At 40.8% G+C, this 22,313-nt stretch overlaps 1 protein-coding gene, 1 non-coding gene and 1 pseudogene across 5 annotated transcripts in view; 2 read left to right on the plus strand and 1 right to left on the minus strand.

Moving 5' to 3' along the window:
• ASCC1 (activating signal cointegrator 1 complex subunit 1) overlaps positions 1 to 22,313 on the minus strand; it is a 126,845-nt gene that overhangs the window by 78,201 nt on the left and 26,331 nt on the right. The window lies entirely within an intron of this gene.
• LOC111537999 lies at positions 11,494 to 11,627 on the plus strand. The gene has a single exon (XR_002730177.1). It is a non-coding gene; the product is annotated as a small nucleolar RNA SNORA36 family (small nucleolar RNA).
• Positions 21,292 to 21,911, plus strand: LOC111537875 (annotated as a pseudogene).

The following is a 22,313-nucleotide window of genomic DNA, read 5'->3' on the forward strand; positions in this document are numbered from 1 at the left end:
CTCAATTCTATTTTATTTGGTTTATTCCTGTAGAGGTACAGGCAAAGCAAATCCAAACTATTTTAGAGGTATTACGGGACTGAGCAAATGAGTAAAGGTGTTGATGATGCTGGAAGCCAGGGTTCTTGCTGTGGAAGGAGGGACATACTAATATGAAATAGGGAAGAGCAAGAAAGAACCCTGTAGGGATGGACTGAAATTGGAGCTCTCTGTGTGAACTCTTGATTTCTAAACTACGTACGTAAATGAATAGGTGCCCATGTATATGCATGTATACGTATGTTGTGTGTGTTTGCATATATTTCCTAGATCTGTCACACTGAAAGGGCATAAAAGCAGACATCCTGAGCATATGTGGCATCCATGCCTAGCCTTAACACCACCTCCCACTAAAAAGGAGCAGGACTCCTTGGAGAAATGGCTGATTCCAGGGCTGGAACATCAAAGTAAAAGACAAGCCTGGAACAGCTTTTTATGCCAGAAAGTATGGAAAACACTAAAAAGAAAAGGTAGAGGGGAGTAGGTATGTCACCAACATAGGAGCCAGCTTGAAGGAAGCCCCACTGGTTAAATCAGGGACAGTTTGAGCACCAAAATAATAAAGTGTAACAAACTACTGAAAAAATAGAAATGTATGATTCTGTATCAATGATTGATAAACTGATAGATGAGAAGGGAGAGTTGCTTATTACAGTAGAATACCAAATGCCAACTGATCAACAGAGAAAACACTAGAGTTGGAAAATTATAATTTTGTAATTGTAAGAGCAAAATTCATGGCCGGGCGCGGTGGCTCATGCCCGTAATCCCAGCACTTTGGTAGGCCAAGACAGGCAGATCACCTGAGATCAGGAGTTCGAGACCAGCCTGGCCAACATGGTGAAACCCCGTCTCTACTAAAAACACAAAAATTAGCAGGGCATGGTGCCATGTGCCTGTAATTCCAGCTACTCAGGAAGCTGAGGCAGGAGAATTGCTTGAACCAGGGAGGCGAAGGTTGCAGTGAGATGAGATCGTGCCATTGCACTACAGTCTGGGTAACAAACAAGAGTGAAACTCCATCTCAAAAAAAAAAAAAAAAATTCAGGCAAGAATCATTAAAGGATGTTAAATCTAAGCAGAAATTTTGTTGAGGAGTAGAATATTTGCATAGTCTTAAATTGTCCTCTTATAGATTGTTTATTGGTTGAAAGGTAAAAATATAGTAACTATAAAGAAATTAACACTGACTGGATGGTGTCAAAATTAACATCACCAAGGAGGGACACTGTATACTCTGAGAAGGACACATCATCACTTATGCAATGCTCCATCCAGGAATACCTAAGTCTACTCATGAGGAAATGCCAGACAGATCAAAAGTGAGAAGCATTCTATTTAAAAAGTCAATGTCAAGAAAGACAAAGAGCCGGTGAGGCACCGCGCACCTGGAATCCTGGCTACTCAGGAGGCTGGGGTGGGAGGATCACCTGAGCCCAGGAGTTCAAGGTGCAGTGGTGCTCACAACACCGCACTGCACCCTGGGTGACAGCAGAGTGAGACTCTAACTCTCCAACTCAAAAAAAAAAAAGAAGAAGAAAGGCAGACAAAGAAAGCCTGTGGAAATGTTCCAGATTGAAGGAAGCTAGAAACGTGACAATTAAACAACACCTAATCCTAGACTGAATCCCAAACTAGAGGGGGAAAAAATGCTACAAAGGATATTATTGGATTAAGCGACAAAATTTGAACGTGGATGGTAAATTAGATAAAACTATCAATGTTAAATGTATTGAGGTTGAGAACTATAACACTATTATGCTTTAAAAAGTTTTGCCAGACACAGTGGTGCATGCCTATAGTCTCAGCTGCTCAGGAGGCTGAGGTGGAAGGGATAGTTTGAGACCAGGAATTCAAAACTAGCCTGGACAACATAGCAAGATCCCACCCCACTCCCCCCAATATTTTTAATTAAAAGATTTTGAAATATTTAGGATTAAAGGGCTATGACATGTGCAACTCACTCTAAAGCAGTTCAGAAAGAAAAAAATGGAATACTAAAACAAATAGTGAAATATTAACAATAGGTGAATCTGAGTAAAGGATACTATTCTTTTCTTCAACTTTTCTGAGTTTAAAACAACTTCCTGCATAAATTCTCTATTGGTGCTACAACAAATTACCATAAACTTTGTGGCTTACAACAATACGAACTTATCCTACCATCTTCTGGAGGTCAGAAGTCTAACATGAGTCAGCAGGGCTGCATTCCTTGAGGAGGCTCCAAGGCAAATCATTTCCTTGACTTTTCTAGCTTCTAGAGGCTACCTGAATGTCTTGGCTCAGAGTCACACCACTCCAATCTCCACTTCAATTGTCACGTCTCCTTCTCTGACTCTGACCTTTCTGACTTCCTCTTTTTTTTTTTTTTTCTTAGACAGAGTCTTGCTCTGTTGCCCAGGTTGGAGTACAATGGCAAGATCCTGGCTCACTGCAACCTCCGCCTCCTGGGTTCAAGCTATTCTCCTATCTCAGCCTCCCGAGTAGCTGGGATTACAGGCGCCCGCCACGACGTCCAGCTAATTTTGTAGTGATGGGGTTTCACCATGTTGGCCAGGCTGATCTCGAACTCCTGACCTCAGGTGATCTGCCCACCTCAGCCTCCCAAAGTGCTGGGATTACATGTGTGAGCCACCACGCTCAGTCCCGACTCCCTCTTATAAAGACCCATCTCAACATCCTTAACTTTATCACATCTCAAAGTCTCTTTTGCCATAAAAGGTAATAGTCACCGGTTATGGGATTAGGATATGAATATTTTTGGAGTGCCATTGTTCTGCCTGTCACATGCCCCCTTCCCAAAATGTTTTTTAAGGCATCTTGGGGGAAATACACTTGGGTGATAAAACTAAAGAAAACTAAGGATGTGATTACTGTAAAAGTTGGGACAGTGGTTACCCTTCAGGAGAAGAAGACAGAGGCAAGACAAGGAAGTCTAGGGTGCTGATAAGATTGTATCTCCAGCCTGTATGGTGGTTATAAAAGCATCCATTTGTTCTGTACTGTCTTCTGATGTGTGTTACATTGAACAATTTTGAAGTTTTTTTAGAAAAACTCTAAGCACAAGGCTGGTGCAGCAGCTCACCCTTGTAACCCCAGCACTTTAGGAGGCCAAGGTGGGCGGATCACGAGGTCAGGAGTTCGAGACCAGCCTGGGCAACATGGTGAAACCCTGTCTCTACTACACATACAAAAAATTAGCCAGGCCTAGTGGTGCATGCCTGTAATCCCAGCTACTCTGAAGGCTGAGGCAGGAAAATCGTGTGAACCCAGAAGGCAGAGGTTGCCGTGAGCCAAGATTGCACCACTGCACTGCTATCTGGGCAACAAAGCAAAACTCTGTATCAAAAAAAAAAAGAAAGAAAAAGAAAAACTCTAAGCACAAATAAAAGAGGAAACCATTTGTTTTTAAGCTTTTATAGATGTTGGGCTTTTTTTTTTCTTTTACTTTTGTAGAAATGGGGTTGTGCTATGTTGACAAGGCTGGTCTTGAACTCCTGGCCTCAAGTGATCCACTGGCCTCAGCCTCTCAAAGTGCTGGGATTACAAGCATGGGCCACCACACCTAGCCCAATGTTGAGACTTTTTAAAGGTAAAATTACCCTAGTTCCTCTAAAAATATGTATTTTTATATTATATATAATATTTTTATATTTTACATATATATAATATATAGTCACTATATATAATATATATATAATACATAATACAGTGACTAGAGAGAGAAAAACAAGGGCAAAAAAATGCCCTGTCCCTGGCATGCCAAATCAAGACTTAACTAGTAGAGCCAGACTCAATTCTAAAGGCCTGAAAGTACACATAAGTACCTTTCTAGACCCGGAAATGACTGGGAAACATAGGAGGAAAATGGCCTAATGGTTTAAAATTCCCAGCTTACTATCTCAGTCACTTTCACATTCCATTGCTCTTTCTTCCTTTTTCTTTCTCTTTATTCTTCAACCTTATCTTGCATAAATTTGCCCTAATATCCAGCTAGAAAAATGAAGTTCTACAACTTTGCTTTCCCTGCCTTACCCTTTGGGAGCCTAGCACTCTAGTCAACTTGAGTTTACTTGCCAAGAAAAACCGAGTACTGGGAAACAAAACACACAGAAGGCAATGGAGCAGGAAAAGGTACAGACAGGACACCTAAGGGTCACACAATCGAAAGTCCTTTTTTGAATTTTGAATCATAAGGGTTCAAATAATCCTTTACTGTAGACTATATAGTTTACAAGTAACTCCACTGGACAGTCTTTTAATGAATGGAGAAACTCTCTAAACTGCCCTACCTCACAATGCCATCTACCAAGAGAAACTTTTCTCTTACTGAATTATCTAAATTTAATTTGGAACCAAACAATCTTCAAGGCAATAGCATAAATCTCTAGAGCCACTGTTTTTCTTTGCTCGGAATATATCATATTCCTGCTGCAAGCCCATTCACTGAGATGAATGAAGACCAACCAACATCAAATTCTTTACTGCAGGGGTTTAATTACACTGGGCCCTGCTCCAAGTTCACCATTACTTGGAGCTGGAACTATCTTACTCCATTAGGTTGGCCACCCAGGCTGGCGCCTCAAAGTTCTAATGGTATTGACCTTCCACCCAGAAGAGAACCAAAGGGTGAAGTAACAGGAATTTCCTGGGGCAGTTTTGTGTATGAAAATAAACATGTTTCTTTATGGCTGTCACACCACCACTGAGCCTCAGTTTCTTTCTTGTTAAATAAAGCCTCATGCATGTATGCAAAAGCCTCCTCTAAAGAAAACTTATGTACATGCCTAAGTCACAGTTCACCGAGTTCAAGGTCATGTCCTGACTCATCAGTCCTGGGTGCACGGGCCTTAGCCCTCTCATTCAAACTGCAGCTCAAGATTTACCACTAGCAGTCACCACATCATCACAGGCCCTTCACTGGTATCACTTTTAATCCAGCACCCTGGGCTCGACTGGGGCAGAAGTGCTCATAATACTATCAGTAGGAACAACTAACAAGACATAATAAAATCTACAGATATCAAGCTTGGGGAAAAGGCCAGTATAGAGCAGTATGGATTAGTCCATCATGAAGCATTCTCTGCTTCCTTAAAGCTCAACCATCCTTTCCATGAGATGGGATATAACACAGGTGCAACTGCCAGAGCTGTCAGCAAGTAGAAGGGAGGCCTCTCTCCAGACATAGACCTGTAAGCTCACGCTCCACTACATGATAATGAAGAATCTGATCCAAATGTGTAGCACCCAGAATGTAAATAATTTATAGCCCAACATGCCAATTGCCAGAGACAAAAAATAATTCTCAAATCATATTCACATATATCTTTTAGGAACTCCAGGTATAACAAAGGTTTGTGCCTTTAACCCGGAGTAGAGAGTCTAGGGTTCTAATTCCAACTTTGTCACAAAGCAGCTGTAATTAGGCAAATCATGTCACTTTTCTAGCCTCAGCTTCCTCCTCTGTAAAATAAGGGAGGTGGCCTGGTTTACCTGTAAGTCAAAGGACTTATAAACTTTTTACATGTTCCCACAAAACCTAAATAATTATCTGCTAACAAAATAGATTCTGTGTGAGGGATCTACCAATTCACTTTCTGATATTCTATGCAAAGAAAAAGAGTAAACATGCATGCTTTCCCTATACTCGTATTTTCTTTCTTTTTTTATGGCCAAATCCTGTAGAATTGCTTCTGGGCAGGTGATATGAAGTTCATTCATATAAAGAAGTCATTCAAATACGGCAAAGTGATGAAAAGAGCATTTGGCTATGCAACCAGACAGGCCTATGTTCAAATTCTGCCAACTATCAGCAGCATGACCCTAGGTGAATTACTCAGTTGCTACAAAGCTTAATTTCATCATCTATAAAACAGACAATACTTCTCAGGTTTACTCTGCAGATTAAATGAAACACATGTGAAGTCTCTGGCACACAGCAGTATGGAATAAATACAAGCTTCCCCCTCTTCCTTTTTACATGACTGTGCAGCACCAGACAAATGCCATCTTTGCTCTCCCTTTTAAAGCAGCACTGGAGGCTAAATCAGGCTCTGCTGAGTCATTTCCATTATTCTTTAAGAATGTTCAGAAAAGCTGACTTTGATTTGCAAGTCACTATGTGCTATTAATGAAATACTGTGTTAAGCTGTATAAGCTTTAGAAAAAAGGATTTTGTTTCTCCTGGCTTATAAACTCTATTTGTTCATACATAATTACAAGAAAGTGGAGAGGTTCTTAAAACGTGGACAAATATTCAAGCATGGGCTTTTATATTGACAAGAGAAAAGAACTTCTCATGCATTGTCTAAAGATCTTTACCCACTAAAGAGGAGTGAAGAGCATCTCCCCTCACTAACGGATGCACCACCCCACTTACCTTAGATGAGTACAAAGAATCCTTCAGCCTGCGCTTCTAAAAACTTCACTATTCCTCCATAGTACTTGAAAGCACTAGTTAGCAAGGCATTTACTCAACTTACATTTATTCCCAAAGACAGACCTTGGTCCCTCTCACATTTCTGATGGGTTAAGAGCGCAAGAGAGATCTGCTGCTCCTTCTTAATGCCACTCCTTCCCTCCCCTCCATTTTGTAACCCATGAGATTATTACAAGTCTTACTTGGTACCGCAACAATTAGAACAATTATAACAACAATAATACTTATTCGGCACTATGTGCCATGCTCTGCTCCAAACACCTTAAACTTATTAACTCATTTACTCTTCATATCAACACTGTAACATAAATACCATTATTATCCCAACTTTAGAGCAGAACTCTGTAATATCTTTGGAATATATCCCCTCCTGAATATGACACAAACCCTATTCTTTCAATAGACAGTATTGATAGCCTCCCAACTGGTACCTGCCTTGGTGCCCAACTCCTTACCTCTCAAGGCATCCTTCACACTGCCTTCAATTTTTTTCCTACGGTGCTAAGTTCATCACAGTCCTTGCTTAAAATCTCAACTAGTTTGTTTCTTTCTTTCTTTTGGAGACAGAGTCTCGCTCTGTCACCCAGGCTAGAGTGCAGTGGCATGATCATGGCTACTGTAACCTCTATCTCTGGACTCAAGCAATCCTCCTCCCACATCAGCCTCCCAAGTAGCTGGGACCACAGGTACACACCACCATGCCTGGCTAATTTTTTTATTGTTTGTAGACATGGAGTTTCATTATGTTGCCCAGGCTGGTTTCATACTCTTGGATTTGAGGGATCCTCCCACCTCAGCCTCCCAAAGTGCTAAGATTACAGGTGTGAGCTACTATGCCCAGTCTTAACTATTTTCTTACTATCTATAGGATATTACATTCAAAATCCTTAACCCACATAAGAGCTTTCACAACTTGGGAGCCATGTCATTTCCACTCTTAACTCCTACCTCTTTCTAAGTACCAGCCTTAACAAATTCCTCACTCTCCCCTGAATACCTCACAAGTGACATTTCCTCTGCGCAATGCTCCCTGCCCCATTTGCCTGCCTGGCACAAACTCCTGTCCCTCAAGACTGTTCAATTGTTAGCTCCCTTATCAAGCCTTCTCCAACCACTACAGAATTTCTCCTCTGGATACCCACTGCATTTATCTAGTAGCACTTATCTCACAACACTGCAACTATTTCTGGAAGAAGTCTATTTCCCACACCCTAGAGTATGGGATCCTTAAGAGCAGAGTCCATTGTTGGCACATAATATGTCCTATACGTTATGTATACCTGGTATAAAGTAGACATTTAATAAATAGTGCATGAATCAATAAGACACAAAAACCTGTTCAAAACTAGTATCTCCACCAAAATGGGACAATATATGAATCTTTTAAATATTTCCTTTTCTTACTTTCCTACTCAACATCAGAAATAAAGGGGTTTTACAATTTTCCTTACAACCAAAGACAACTATCCCATCTTCATTTTAAATCAGTTCAAAAGATAAGTACAAATCCTGCAACTCCCCTTACACATGAAAAATCCTAAATTATACACTAAAGTTTTTATATAAACATTTTCTTCTTCAGTCACTAAAACTAACCGGAAAAAAAATCCTGCCTGAGGGAGTTAGGGGGAGGCAGACCCATTACCCATTCTGCCCAGTGTAAGCCTTCACGCTACAATATGAGCAGAATTATGTAGTTTCTGCAGCTATAACCGATCCAGGTTCTCTAGGCAGCCTGAGAAATCCCCTGTTGCTTCAGATGGATCTATAAGCCTTCAAATGTTCCACTGCACATGGTTTTGAATTACTGTTTTTCATTACTGATGTGCTTTCTACTGGACCCTGCTGTGAGATAAAGTGGAATTATAGCAGCATTACTAGCTAAAGAATGATTGAGAGATATACAGGGTTGTAATACACTTCCTGAATTTGTAGGCAATGAGACATCTTTGAATCTTAATGCAAGAAACGAGTGAAAAAATAAGGTGCAGCTTATCTGCAGATCACACAGATGAAGAATAGCTTGTCAATGTCTGTGAGCAGCTCAATCCTACGTTAAATACTCAGGCTTAGGGAACTGAAGCACAGGGATGATAGTGATAATGTCTGCAGTCAAACAATATTTCTTATATAACAGATGAACACAAACAAAGGTGATTTCAGGGAATGCTATCCTAAAAGGTAAATTCAGTTTCCTTGAAGAGCAAAGGGTGAGGTCAAGGACAAGTCTGCTACCAAATAAAGAGGAAAAAGAGGCCGACTGTTTTAAAGGAAGAAAGAATTATGTTCAAGGAAAGATGATCAGAAGGATAGAATGAGACCTGAGCATAGAAAAGTTGCCTGTTGCCCCAAAAATGTGACCTTCACAACAATGTTTAACAATGGAAATTAATAGCTGTGATGGAATTCTCAGACTGACCCCTAATGACCTTTTGCCCTGGTATAATCCAGGTTGTAGGTGGACCCTGTGGCTGTGATAATGTATCAATCCTATGAATTATACTGTGTTATATGGTACAGCAGACTTTAAGAGAGAGAGATTATCCCAATGAGCCTAATCTATACACATGAGCTGTTTAAAAAGCAGAGTCTTTGGCTGGTGGCAGAAGTCAGATCTGACATGAGAAGGATTTGATGAAGCCAGAGCAGCCATGTATCAAGGAAATGGCACTTTCAGATGTATAGACACAAGGATCTGAATTCTGCCAACAACCTGAATGAACATGGAAGTTGATTCTTCCCAAGAGCCTCCAGATGAGATACCAGTCTGGTCAACATCTTGATTTTGGCCTTGTGAGACCCTAAGCAGAGAACCCAGTCCAGTTCACTGGGTCTTCTGCCCTGCAGAACTATGAAACTAAAGGAGAACTGTGAGATGATACATGGGTGTGGTTTTAGGCTGCTAAGATTGTAGTAATTTTTTACACAGCAATAGAAAACTCATAAGGTAGGGTAAACTATAACCTGACATTTCAACAGAACCTTTCATATCAGAGATCCCAAAAGCACTTGATGTATTTGACATGAGTTATAAAGAAAAATAAATTCACCTTCTCAAAAAAAGAAATATTAATAATATCAATTTTTTTTTAGAAGATGAAGAGTCTCACCTTCTTAAGTACTGAACCAGGACTGAAGGCAGACATCATAATGAACACGTCCTTAGATAATATCTGATCCATATGACACTTTTTTTGAACAGTTCAGGAAGAGCATATGATTTGAATAATAACCCAAGCAAAAGTGGAAAGCTCTGCTTTTTTTTTTCCCCCCCCCTTAGACAGGATCTTGCTTTGTTGTCCAGAATGGCTAATTTTTGTATGTTTTGTAGAGACAAGTTTTCATCATGCTTCCCAGGCTGATCTCAAACTCTTGGGCTCAACTGATTCACCTCCCTTGGCCTCCCAAAGGGCTGGGATTATAGCTGTGAGCCACTGCGCCCGGCCTGCTGCTCTTTTTTAAAACCCTCAAATACTGTCCAAATTATTACTGAATTCCAGTCAAGGCTGTTCTCACTTGAAAATGCGTGCTGAAAGATTGATATAGTTGGTTAGCAGTTGGTCAGCTGATTAGCAAGCAACCATCAAAATGTCTTCAATTGTTTCACAGGATATTTTTTTCCCATTCAAATAACTTTTCCTCAGTGACCCCCAGAACTGTCAACTATTTGTTCTATTGGATTATATAAACTAGAGCAGATGCTAGATCCTACACAACTTCGTATCACTGCTCTACTTAACACTGTGGCATCCACTAGCTGTGGCACCTTAGGCAAGTTACTATCTCTAAGCTTCCATTCCTTCATCAGTGAAATGAGATATAAATACCTACCTCATAGGGAGGGAATGAAGATTAAACAAAATGAACATAGGAGGCATTCAGAACACTGTCTAGCAAAATACAAAGCTCAATAAATATTTGCTATTTTATATATCACTCAATTATCAATTGAGTGAATAAAAACAGTAGGACACTCAGGATAATTTACAATACTATAGATTACTAGCAGAAAAAGAAAATGCATGAATAGCAGCTTTATTCATAATATCCCATAAGTGGAAACAACCCAAATGTTCCAGTGATGAAACAACTATTTAAAAAAAAAAAAAACATAAAAATACTAATGACAGAAAAGAAAAATATTTTTTAAAAAACCGGCTGGGTGCGGTGGCTCACGCCTGTAATCCCAGCACTTTAGGAGGCCAAGGCGGGTGGATCACTTGAGGTCAGGAGTTTGAGACCAGCCTGGTCAACATGGCGAGACCCCATCTTTACTAAAAATACAAAAATTAGCCAGGCATGTTGGCACATGCCTATAATTCCAGCTACCCAGGAGGTTGAGGCATAAGAATTGCTTAAACCCGGGGGGCAGAGGTTGCAGTAAGCCAAGGTTGTGCCACTGCACTCTAGCCTGGGCAACAGAGTGAGACACTGTCAAAAAAAAAAAAAAAAAAAAAAAAAAGAACCAAATGGAACTTCAAGAGATAAAAAATAAAAGAGCTACCCAGGCACGGTGGATCACACCTGTAATCTCAGCACTTTGGTAAGGCTAGGCAGGTAGATCACGTGAGGCCAGGAATTCAAGACCAGTCTTACAAACATAGTGAAACCCTGTCTCTACTAAAAATACAAAAATTAGCCACGTGTGGTGGCGTGTGCCTGTAATCCCAGCTACTTGGGAGGCTGAGGCAGGAGAATCACTTGAACCCAGGAGGCAGAGGTTGCAGTAAGCCGAGATCGCACCACTGCATGCCAGCCTGAGCAACAGAACGAGACCCTGTTTCAAAAAATATATAAAAATTAAATATCAAAAATGATAATTCCATCAAATGGAATTAACAAAAAATTAGACACTTCAAAAAAAAAAATCAGTGAATGTGAAGACACAACTATAGAAACTATACAACCTGAAGCAGCATGGGTGATGGCATCAGTCATACCCAAACCTCAGCATTACATAATATATCCATGTAACAAACCACACATATACCTTCCGAATCTAAAACAGAAGCTGATTCCAAAGTATTGAGTTCAGTTCAAGGCAGCTTCCCTGTTCTGTTAACTAAACTTTGGGACATTGAAATGGGCTACAGGAGACGATTGGTTAGAAAGCATTATTCTGGGTGGCGGGCACCTGTAGTCCCAGCTACTCGGGAGGCTGAGGCAGGAGAATGGCATAAACCCAGGAGGTGGAGCTTGCAGTGAGCTGAGATCCAGCCACTGCACTCCAGCCTGGGCAACAGAGTGAGACTCTGTCTCAAAAAAAAATAATAAATAAAATTTTTTTTAAAAAAGAAAGCATTATTCTGTTCATTTGCCTCTCTCTCTTTTTTTTCTTTTTTTGGAGACGGAGTCTCACTCTGTCATCAGGCTAGAGTGCAGTGGCATGATCTTGGCTCACAACAACCTCCAGCTCCCTGGTTCAAGCAATTCTCCTGCCTCAGCTTCCCAAGTAGCTGGTAATACAGGCGCACACCACCATGCCCAGCTAATTTTTGTATTTTTAGTAGAGACGAGTTGGCCATGTTGGCCAGGATGGTCTCGATCTCTTGACATTGTGATCCACCTGCCTCAGCCTCCCAAAGTGCTGGGATTACAGTTGTGTGCCACCGCGTCTGGCCTATTTGCCTCTCATCTTACAAAAAATGCCTGCTTGGGTCTAATACTTCAACAGTTAAAGATGCCTAGAAGAGATGGGACTGATGAGGCTAAAGACTTACTGAGCTTGGACTAACAGACAAGTCACATTCAGTTTTAGGAAGTCAGGTCTGATGAGCTAAGATAAAAAGAAACCGAATTATTTTCACACATGGTTGCTTTTCAGAAATAAAATAAAAACAAAATAGAAGCTGGAATTTAAAAAAAAAAGAAGATAAACAGATTTTAATATTATAAAATTGGAAAAACAAAAATTTTGAACAGTAAAGGAATATTTAATTTTTTTTTCTTTTTTTTTCATGAACCATACACGAGACTTAAGGAATATTTAACTATTTTTGGAAAACTGAAGCAGAGGGAAAAAAACGTCTGGACAGAATTTCAGTAACTTGTGCACCAATATCAAGTTAATTTTTTTTTTTTTTTTTTTTTGAGACGGTCTCACTCTGTTGCCCAGGTTGGAGGGCCGTGGCACCATCTCAGCTCATTGCAACTTCCACCTCCCAGGTTCAAGCAATTCTCGTGCCTCAGCCTCCCGAGTAGCTGGGATTATAAACGTGTGCTACCATGCCCAGCTAATTTTTGTATTTTTAGTAGAGATGGGGTGTCACCACGTTGGCCAGCCTGGTCTCAAACTCCTGACCTCAAGAGATCCACTCACCTCAGTCTCCCAAAGTGCTGGGATTACAGGTGTGAGCCACCGCGCCCGGCCTCAAGTATTCCGATACACATGTAATCGGTGTTCCAGAAGGAGACGAGAAAAAAGGAAAGAAAAGACATCCGAGGAAATAATGACTGAAAATTATACAAAACTGGAGTGAAACAGCAAGAACGGAGACTAGGAAGCTGTAGGCCCTCATTCCCCTATGGACATATCAAATAACAACATACAGACCAAAGTAACTTTAGAAGAACCCTAAGAACCAGTTAAGAAGTTGCAGGAACCAAACATACACCTAACCATGAAAAGGTCACACTTCAAAGTGGTAGAAAACTTTGTGACATTTTCATTCATCCTTGTCCCACTCAATCTGTCCCACCTTGTCCCAACAATGGGAAGAAGCTACCCAATTTCCAGCTCTTCCCTCAGGATGGAGCAAAAACAGAACTAGTTTCAATGTTCTGGCTTGTGTGGGGCTGCCTGAGGAACTGATTGCTGTCTCACCTCACTCAGAGGCCTAATGGGAATGGTGGCATAGTCTGGATACCAGGCTGGAGGCCATTGAAAGCAGTGGCAGGCACCACTGCAGGATGAGACAGTGTATATCGTGAGTACCTGGGGCAAAAGGATTGCTGGCAGAGAAATACAATAGACCACCTAAGGGTCCAAGAAGAATTAGAGGTGAGACTCAGTGAAATTAGGACATTTAAAAGCAGCTACATATACAGGGGAACTTTTTTTTTTTTTTAATACTTATTCATATTTTATTTTGGTTTTTTTTCTGGTCTTTTTTTTATTATTATACTTTTAGTTCTGGGGTGCAGAACATGCAGGTTTGTTACATAGGTATATCCCTATCATGGTGGATTGCTGCACCCATCATCTGTATTACGTATTTCTCCTAATGCTATCCCTCCCCTAGTCCCCTACTCCCCGACAGGCCCCGGTGTGTGATGTTCTACAGGGGAACTTTAAAAAAAAAAAAAAAAAAAAAAAAAGGCACATGCTACGAACTAGGTATGGTGGCCCACACCTGTAGTCCCAGCTACTCAGGAGGCTGAGTCGGGAGGATCACTTGAGCCCAGGAGTTCAAGGCTACAGTGAGCCATGAATGCACCACTGCACTCCAGCCTAGATGACAGAGTGAGACCCCGTCTTTAAAAATTTTGTTTAACAATAACAACAAAAAAGGCACATGCACAGGCCCAAGGAAGACATATCCCCAGAAAAGGTTTGAAAAGACCCTGGGACAATCTGAGATAATTTTTTAAAAGACCAAAATAATTAAGCACAATAGTAACTTATATAAATCCTTGAAAAAAGAAAAATTCATAAAACCATACCAATAATAAATAGATAAATTATGAAGTAAGGGGAGAAGGTAGGTCTCCTGCCTACAGTAGGGCATAGAAAGCTAACTACTAAATGCGGAGAGAATGCTTTAGAGTTGGAAAACGATCATTTTGCAACCATCATGGTAAAAGATTGGATCAGGCAAGAATCATCAATGGATACAGAACCCAGGGAGAGATGTTAATGAGGAACAGGATATTTGAACGGTCTTTTGAAGTATCTCCCTGCAGATTGCTTATTAGTTGCAAGACAAAAATAAAATACAGTCATTACACTTAGGAGAAACTGAGCAGCACTTTGATTCAAATGTAACATCACCTATGTAACGCGGACACAGATTACATGCCCCTAGACGTGACAGCCTGAGGACATAACATTATCTATACAGTACTCTGACTGAGAAAGTGTAACTTAGAGCTAAACAAGAGGAAATATAAGAAAAACACAAAATAAAGAATGCTCTTGGGGCTGGTGGCTCACACCTATAATCCCAGCACTTTGGGAGGCCAAGGTGGGTGAATCACTTGAGCTCAGGAGTTCGAGACCAGCCTGGACAATATAGTGAAATCCCATCTCTATCAAAAATAGAAAAGATTAGTTGGGAATGGTGGCACATGCCTGTAGTCCCAGCTACTCAAGAGGCTAAGGTGGGAGGATCGGCTGAGGCAGGAGGATCACCTGAGCCTGGGAGGTAGAAGTTGCAGTGAGCCAAGATAGCACCACTGAACTCCAGCCTGGATGACAACATGAGACCCTGTCTAAAAAAAAAAAAGAAAAGAAAAGAACGCTCTCCTGGCCGGGCATGGTGGCTCACACCTGTAATCCCAGCATTTCGTGAGGCCGAGGTAGGCAAATCACAAGGTCAAAAGATGGAGACCACCCTGGCCAACATGGTAAAACCCCATCTCTACTAAAAATACAAAAATTAGCTGGACGTGGTGACATGTGCCTGTAGTCCCAGCTACTTGGGAGGCTGAGGCAGGAGAATCACTTGAATCTGGGAGGCAGAGGTTGCAGTAAGCTGAGCTCTCTCGCCTGGCGAAAGAACAAGACTCCATCTCAAAAAAAAAAAAAAAAAAGAATGCTCTCTTTACCTGTCATCCCAGAACTTTGGGAGGCTGAAACAGTTGGATTGCTTGAGCCCAGAAGTTTGAGACCAGCCTGGGCAACACAGCAAAACCCCATCTCTACAAAAATTACAAAAATTAGCTGGGCATGGTGGTACACACTTATAGTATCAGCTACCTGGGAGGCTGAGGCAGGAGGATTAATTGAGTCCAGGAGGTGGAGGTTGTAGTAAGCCAAGATTGCACCACTGCACTCCAGCCTGGGTATCAGAGTGAGACCATGTCTCAAAAAAAAAAAAAAAAGTTTTTTAATAAAAAATAAAATAAAGAAACGATAAATGCCAGAAGACAGTGGAATTATATGTTCACAGTCCTAGAAGAATAAACTACTTAGAATTCTATAACCAGTAAAAATCTTTCAAAAAAGGTGAATTAAAAATTTTTTCAAACGAATAAAAGCTGACAGAAAGTATTTCCAGCAGATCTGAACTACAAGAAATCTTAGGCTAGGCATGGTGGCTCACACCTATAATCCCAGCACTTTGGGAGGCCGAGGAGGGCGGATCACCTGAGGTCAGGAGTTGGAGACCAGCCTGGCCAAGATGGTGAAACCCCATTTCTACTAAAAACACAAAAATGAGCCAGGTGTGGTGGCATGCACCTATAGTACCAGCTACCCAGGAGGCTGAGACAGGGGAATCACCTGAACCCGGAAGGCGGAGGTTGCAGTGAGCCAAGCCTGCACCACTGCACTCCAGCCTGGGTAACAGAGTGAGACTCAGTCTCAAAAAATAAAGAAAGAAAATCCTCAATCCAAAAAAAAAAAGTGGGGAGGGGGGTACAAAGAAGAGACAAGCAGAAACAAACAACAAAAGAACAAAGGAGACCAAAAAAATAAATAAAGAAGAGACAAAGAAAAACAAAGAATAAGATGGTAGATTTAATCCACCCCTAGCTAAAATTACATTAAATGTAAATGTTCTATCTACTCCAGCTAAAAGGTAGAGATGTCAGACTGCAATTTAAAAATAAGAAACAATACCTAACTATATGCTGTCTAAAAAGAAACCTGTTTTGAAGATAAAGATACAAATATGTTAAAAGTAAAAGGAAATAAATAGATATATAGTACAAACACTAATCAAAACAAAGTTAGAGGCCGAGTGCAGTGGCTCATACCTGTAATCCCAGCACTTTGGGAGGCCAAGGCGGGCAGATTACGAGGTCAGGAGATTGAGACCATCCTGGCTAACACGGTGAAAACCCATCTCTACTAAAAATACAAAAAAAAATTAGCCGGGCGTAGTGGCAGGTGCCTGTAGTCCCAGCTACTTGGGAGGCTGAGGCAGAAGAATGGTGTGAACCCGGGAGGCAGAGTTTGCAGTGAGCCGAGATCACGCCATTGCACTCAGCCTGGGCGACAGAGTGAGACTCCATCTCAAAAAAAAAAGAAAGAAAAGAAAATTGGAATGGCTATATTAACATCAAAAAAGTAGACCAGAACAAGGAATATTATCAGGAATAGAAGACAATTCTTAATTATAAAAGGATCTTATTAAGAAGGTGTGGAAAAAACTGACAGAACTGAAAAGAGAAATAGATGAATCCACAGTTATAGGTGGAGATTTCAACACTCCTATCTCAATAATTAAAAGAACAAGTAGATAGAAAATCAGTATTGATAGAGAGCTTGCAGTGAGCTAAGATCAACTGCACTTCAGCCTGGGTGACAGAGCAAGACTCTGTCTCAAAAAAAAAAAAATTATAACACACTAGTAAGAAACAAAAAAAATTTAAATAAACAATATCATGCACTTTTTTAAAAAAGGTTAAAATGGTAAACTTTATGTTATGTATATTTCACCATAAAGAGAAAAAGCTAAAATACCATTAACAACAACAAAAATGGACGAAATATTTGAACAGGTACTTCACAAAGGCAGATATACAAATAGTCAATGAGCACATGAAAAGATGCTTCGCAGCATCAGCCATGAGGGAAAGGTATATAAAAACCACAGTGAGCTACCATGATGAGATGCCCACTAGACAGGGTTAAATTAAATAAGATAGACATCACTAAGTGTTGGTAAGAATGTGGAGCAACCTAAACTCTCATACATTATTTGTAGCAGTATAAAAGAGGCACAATCACCTTGGGAAATGATCTGACAGTTTCCTATAAAACTAAACATACACCTGCACATGATCCAACAATTACACTACTGAGTATTTACCCAAGAGGTATAAAAACATATACTGAACACAAAGATTTCCGCACAAATTTATAATGGCCAAAGACTAGAAACCATCCAAACATCTATCAGGGTTGAATGGATAAAGTGGTACATTCATGCAAAGAAATACCACTCAACAATAAAAAGCAGCAAACTCCTATAACACACAACATGAATGACTCCCAGAAATATTAATTTTGAACCAAAAAAAAAAGTCACACAAAAGACTATATATCATGTGATTCCATTCATATAAAGTCCTAGAAAAGGGAAACCTAAGAGCAACACAAAATAGATTAGTGGTTGCCTGGAATCAGTGGTAGGAGGCGAGAGGGGAGGGAGAGGGCATCAACTGCAGAGGAAAGAAATATTTGAGGGTGATACAAATATTCAATATCTTGTTTGTGATGGTTGTTACACTGGTGTATACCTTTATCAAAACTCATCAAGCCATATTCTTAAAACGAGTGCATTATAGTGTTGTATATAAAGTATAACTCATTAAAATTGACTTTTAAAACAGAATGGAAAAAACTCTGAAAAAATTTAAAGTTTGCATTCCCTTAACCCGTGTCATTCTACCTCTTAAAATTTATCCCAAAGAAACCAGGAGTCAAAGACAAAAAGATCCATGTACAGATGTTCACTGCAGTATTATTTAATAAAAATAATTTCCTCTAATGTTCCATCAATAGAGGATTGATTAAATAAACTAAGGTACATTCACAGAATACTTCACAGCAATTAAAAATGGGAGTTAGCTTCTAATGTATGGACCTGAAATATAAGTATTAATAAAAAAAGTAATATAAAATAATATAATTTTTTTTTTTTTGTAGAGACATGGTCTTACTACATTGCCCAGGCTGAACTCCTGGGCTAAAGCTATCCTCCTGCCTCAGGCTCCTGAGTAGCTGGGGTGCCCACCACTGCACTTGGAGAATAAACATATATTACAAATATACATGTATATTCAAAAAATTTATGAACCAAGAGATTTTGTACCAAGAGATGCTATCTTTTTCTTATGCTATTAAGCAAGGGAATGTTGAGATCATCCCTATTTTAAAGATGAGGAAACTCTCAGAGATGTCAAATGAGTTTCAGAGGAGCCAAAAGAACTGAAAACCCCACAGTCTCTCAGAAAACAACTGCTATCTCAGTGAACAGGTATTTGCTCTTCAAATCTTATAGAAGAGAACTCACATAAATTGAGTCACAAATGCAGAGTACTACTGGAAAGTGCCTACAGGCTTTCATAGCCATCTTTGTGTCATTCTAACATCAGAATGAAACTTACTAAAAATCTCTTCCATATAATCTAGATAATGGTTCTTTACTGATTTCCTCTTTAATGCTGTGCTTATTTCCAGCTGTTATCAGGGTCTGATTTGAAGACAGAAAAGAGATTATGTTAATATGCAGTCTCCCTGAAAGCAGGAAGGAAGTCCTTTGGACTGATTAAGGCCAGCATGATGTTCACAGCAAACAAGCTCATTCTGGCCAAATTAAAGCAGTAATTCCAATGTTTGTTCCCTGTCAGCCATGTCAGCAGCCAAAAAAGAAATGCAAGAAACCAGATACGCATGCACGTGCCCAGAAAAAAAAAAAAAAAAAAAAAAGACTAACTTATTACACATCTGCTTGTCTCATACCTGGTATTTGTATCATTCCAAAGAATATATCAATGACTGAGCTTCAACTAGTTAGCATTTACCAGGTAAAATAATTTCAAAACTTACCAGCCCTCACTCCCCAAAACAGTACTGGACTATACTGAAAGCTCAGCGTTCCTGATCTCCTACCCCATCCTCCATTCCCACTGAGAATGAAGTCATCTTGTTACGAAATGTTAAGGGGAAAAATGATTTTCTGATGACTCACTGATATTGACATCCACATATATGTATTTTCCTTATAGATATGGCCTTATTTAAGTACGTAAATGCAAAGTTAGTCACTTTAAAACTGGTTTTACAAATACAAAAGTCAACCAGGTGTGAATGATTAAACTCATTGAAACTGACTTTTTACAGTTACGGGTGGTGAGCATCTGTAGTCCTAGCTACTGGAGAGGCTGAGGCAGGAGAATTGCTTGAACCCAGGAGGCAGAGCTTGCAGTGAGCCGAGATTACACCACTGCACTTCGGCCTGGGTGACAGAGCGAGAGTCTGTCTCAAAAAAAAGAAAAAAATTGGTTTTACAATTCTACACTAAGCTCAGGCCATCTCTTGCATTTGCCCAATCTGAATCTATTCACCTTCATAGGCCTCTTCACAAATAAGCAATTTTACTCATTCTCATCCCCTACCCCATAAAAGTACTTGGTTTCTAACACTTCTTTTTTCTTTTTTTTTTTGAGACAGTCTCACTCTATCACTTAGGCTGGAGTGCAGTGGCATGATCTCCGCTCACTGCAGCCTCTACCTTCTGGGTTCAAGCGATTCTCCTGCCTCAGCCTCCCAAGTAGCTGGGATTGCAGGTGCGCACCACCATGCCCAGCTAATTTTTGTATTTTTAGTAGAGACGGGGTTTCACCATGTTGGCCAGGCTGGTCTTGAACTCCTGACCTCAAGTGATCCATCCTCCTCGGCCTCCCAAAGTGCTGGGATTACAGGCATGAGCCACCATGCCCGACCTGGTTTTTAATACTTCTAACACTGCATGTCCATCTCTCACTGTATTCTAACACCTAAGACTACCATTAGCAATATGGACCTGATCGAAAAGAGGAAAGGAAAAGGGGAAAGGGAAAGGGAAAGGGAACTAAGGAAGAAAAGAAAGAAGAAAGAATATCGTAAAAGTTTTCACCCAAAACATTTTCACGTTGCCACAACTTTCAAAGCTACCCTTTATCTACTCTTTATACTCCAAATAATACTAACAACTTTAACTGACAGTAAAGTATAGAAGGAGTAGCAGCAACCATTTATTAAATGCTTATTATGCATCAAGTACCATGCTGAGTTCTTTACGTCATCTCATACATTTATTTATTTATTTTGAGACAGGGTCTCACTCTGTCACCCAGGCTGGTGTGCAGTGGCACAATCGTGGTTCACTACAGGCTTGACCTCCTGGGCTCAAGCATCCTCCCACCTCAGCCTCCTGAGTAGTTAAAACTACAGATATGTGCCACTACTCCGAGCTAATTTTTTATTTGCTATAGAGACAGAGGCTGCCTAAATGGCCCAGGGCGGTCTTGAACTCCTGGGCTCAAGCAATCCTCCAGCCTCGGCCTCCCACAGTGCTGAGTTTAGAAGGCCAAAGCTACCTCGTCCAGCCAGTCATCTCATTTAATCCTTCCTACAATCCTCCCAAGTAGGCTATAAAGATTTGGAGAAGTTCATTTGTCCAAGTCCACACAGACTGAAGAACTCAAAATCAGAACTAAGTCCATCTGTCTCAAGAACCAAAGATATTGGTCGGGCGAGGTGGCTCATGCCTGTAATCCTAGCACTTTGGGAGGCCAAGGCAGGTGAATCACCTGAGGTCAGCAGTTTGAGACCAGCCTGACCAATACTGAGAAACTCCATCTCTACTAAAAATAAACACAAAATTAGCCAGGCGTGGTGGTGCATGCCTGTAATCCCAGCTAGTCGGGAGGCTGAGGCAGGAGAATCGCTTGAACACGGGAGGCAGAAGTTGCGGTAAGCCGAGATCACACCACTGCATTCCAGCCTGGGCAACAAGAGCAAAACTCCATCTGAAAAAAAAAAAGAACCAAAGATATTAACCATTGTTCTATTTAATTCCAAATGCTTTTATTTCTGTCTTCACTACAAGATTAAGAAAGCACAGCCTTTTCATCTGGCAGCAACCATCAGGTAAGCCAAAATGAGTGCATACAAGCATATCCAGGAGCTATGGAGAAAGAAGCAATCTGATGTCATGTGCTTTCTTCTGAGGGTCTGCTGCTGCTGGCAGTACCGCCAGCTCTCTGCCCTCCACAGGGCTCCCCACCCAGCCTGATAGAAGTACGCCAACTGGGCTACAAGACCAAGCAAGGTTACATTATATATAGGATTCGTGTTTGCTGTGGTGGCCGAAAACACCCAGTTCCTAAGGGTGCAACTTACAGCAAGCCTGTCCATCATGGTGTTAACCAGCTAAAGTGTGCCTGAAGCCTTCAGTCTCTTGCAGAGGAATGAGCTGGATGCCACTGTGGGGCTCTGAGAGTCCTGAATTCTTACTGGATTGGTTAAGATTCCACATACAAATTTTTTTAGGTTATCCTCATTGATCCATTCCATAAAGCTATCAGAAGAAATCCTGACACCCAGTGGATCACCAAACCAGTCCACAAGCACAAGGAGATGCGTGGGCTGACATCTGCAGGCTGAAAGAGCCGTGGCCTTGGAAAGAGCCATAAGTTCCACCACACTATTGGTGGTTCTCGCTGGACAGCTTGGAGAAGGCGCCAATACTCTCCAGCTCCACTGTTACCACTAATGTAAGTAAAGTTTGTAAAATTGATACCTAAGAAACAATTTAGGATAGTCATGTCTGCTTATACAAGTGTTATTTGTCTGTTAAAGCTAGTCTGCAGATTGTTTCATGAATGCTTTGTCAAATTAAGAAGGTTAAAGTGCAGTCTGGGCGTGGTGGCTCTCGCCTGTAATCCCGGCACTTTGGGAGGCCGAGGTGGGCGGATCATGAGGTCAAGAGATCCAGACCATCCTGGCCAACATGGTGAAACCCTGTCTCTATTAAAAATATAAAAATTAGCTGGGCGTGGTGGCAGGCACCTGTAGTCCCAGCTACTCAGGAGGCTGAGGTAGGAGAATCGCTTGAACCCAGGAGGCAGAGGTTACAGTGAGCCGAGATCACACCATTGCACTCCAGCCTGGGCGACAGAG

Source organism: Piliocolobus tephrosceles, chromosome 9, assembly GCF_002776525.5.
Source record: "Piliocolobus tephrosceles isolate RC106 chromosome 9, ASM277652v3, whole genome shotgun sequence".
Lineage (NCBI taxonomy): Eukaryota > Metazoa > Chordata > Mammalia > Primates > Cercopithecidae > Piliocolobus > Piliocolobus tephrosceles.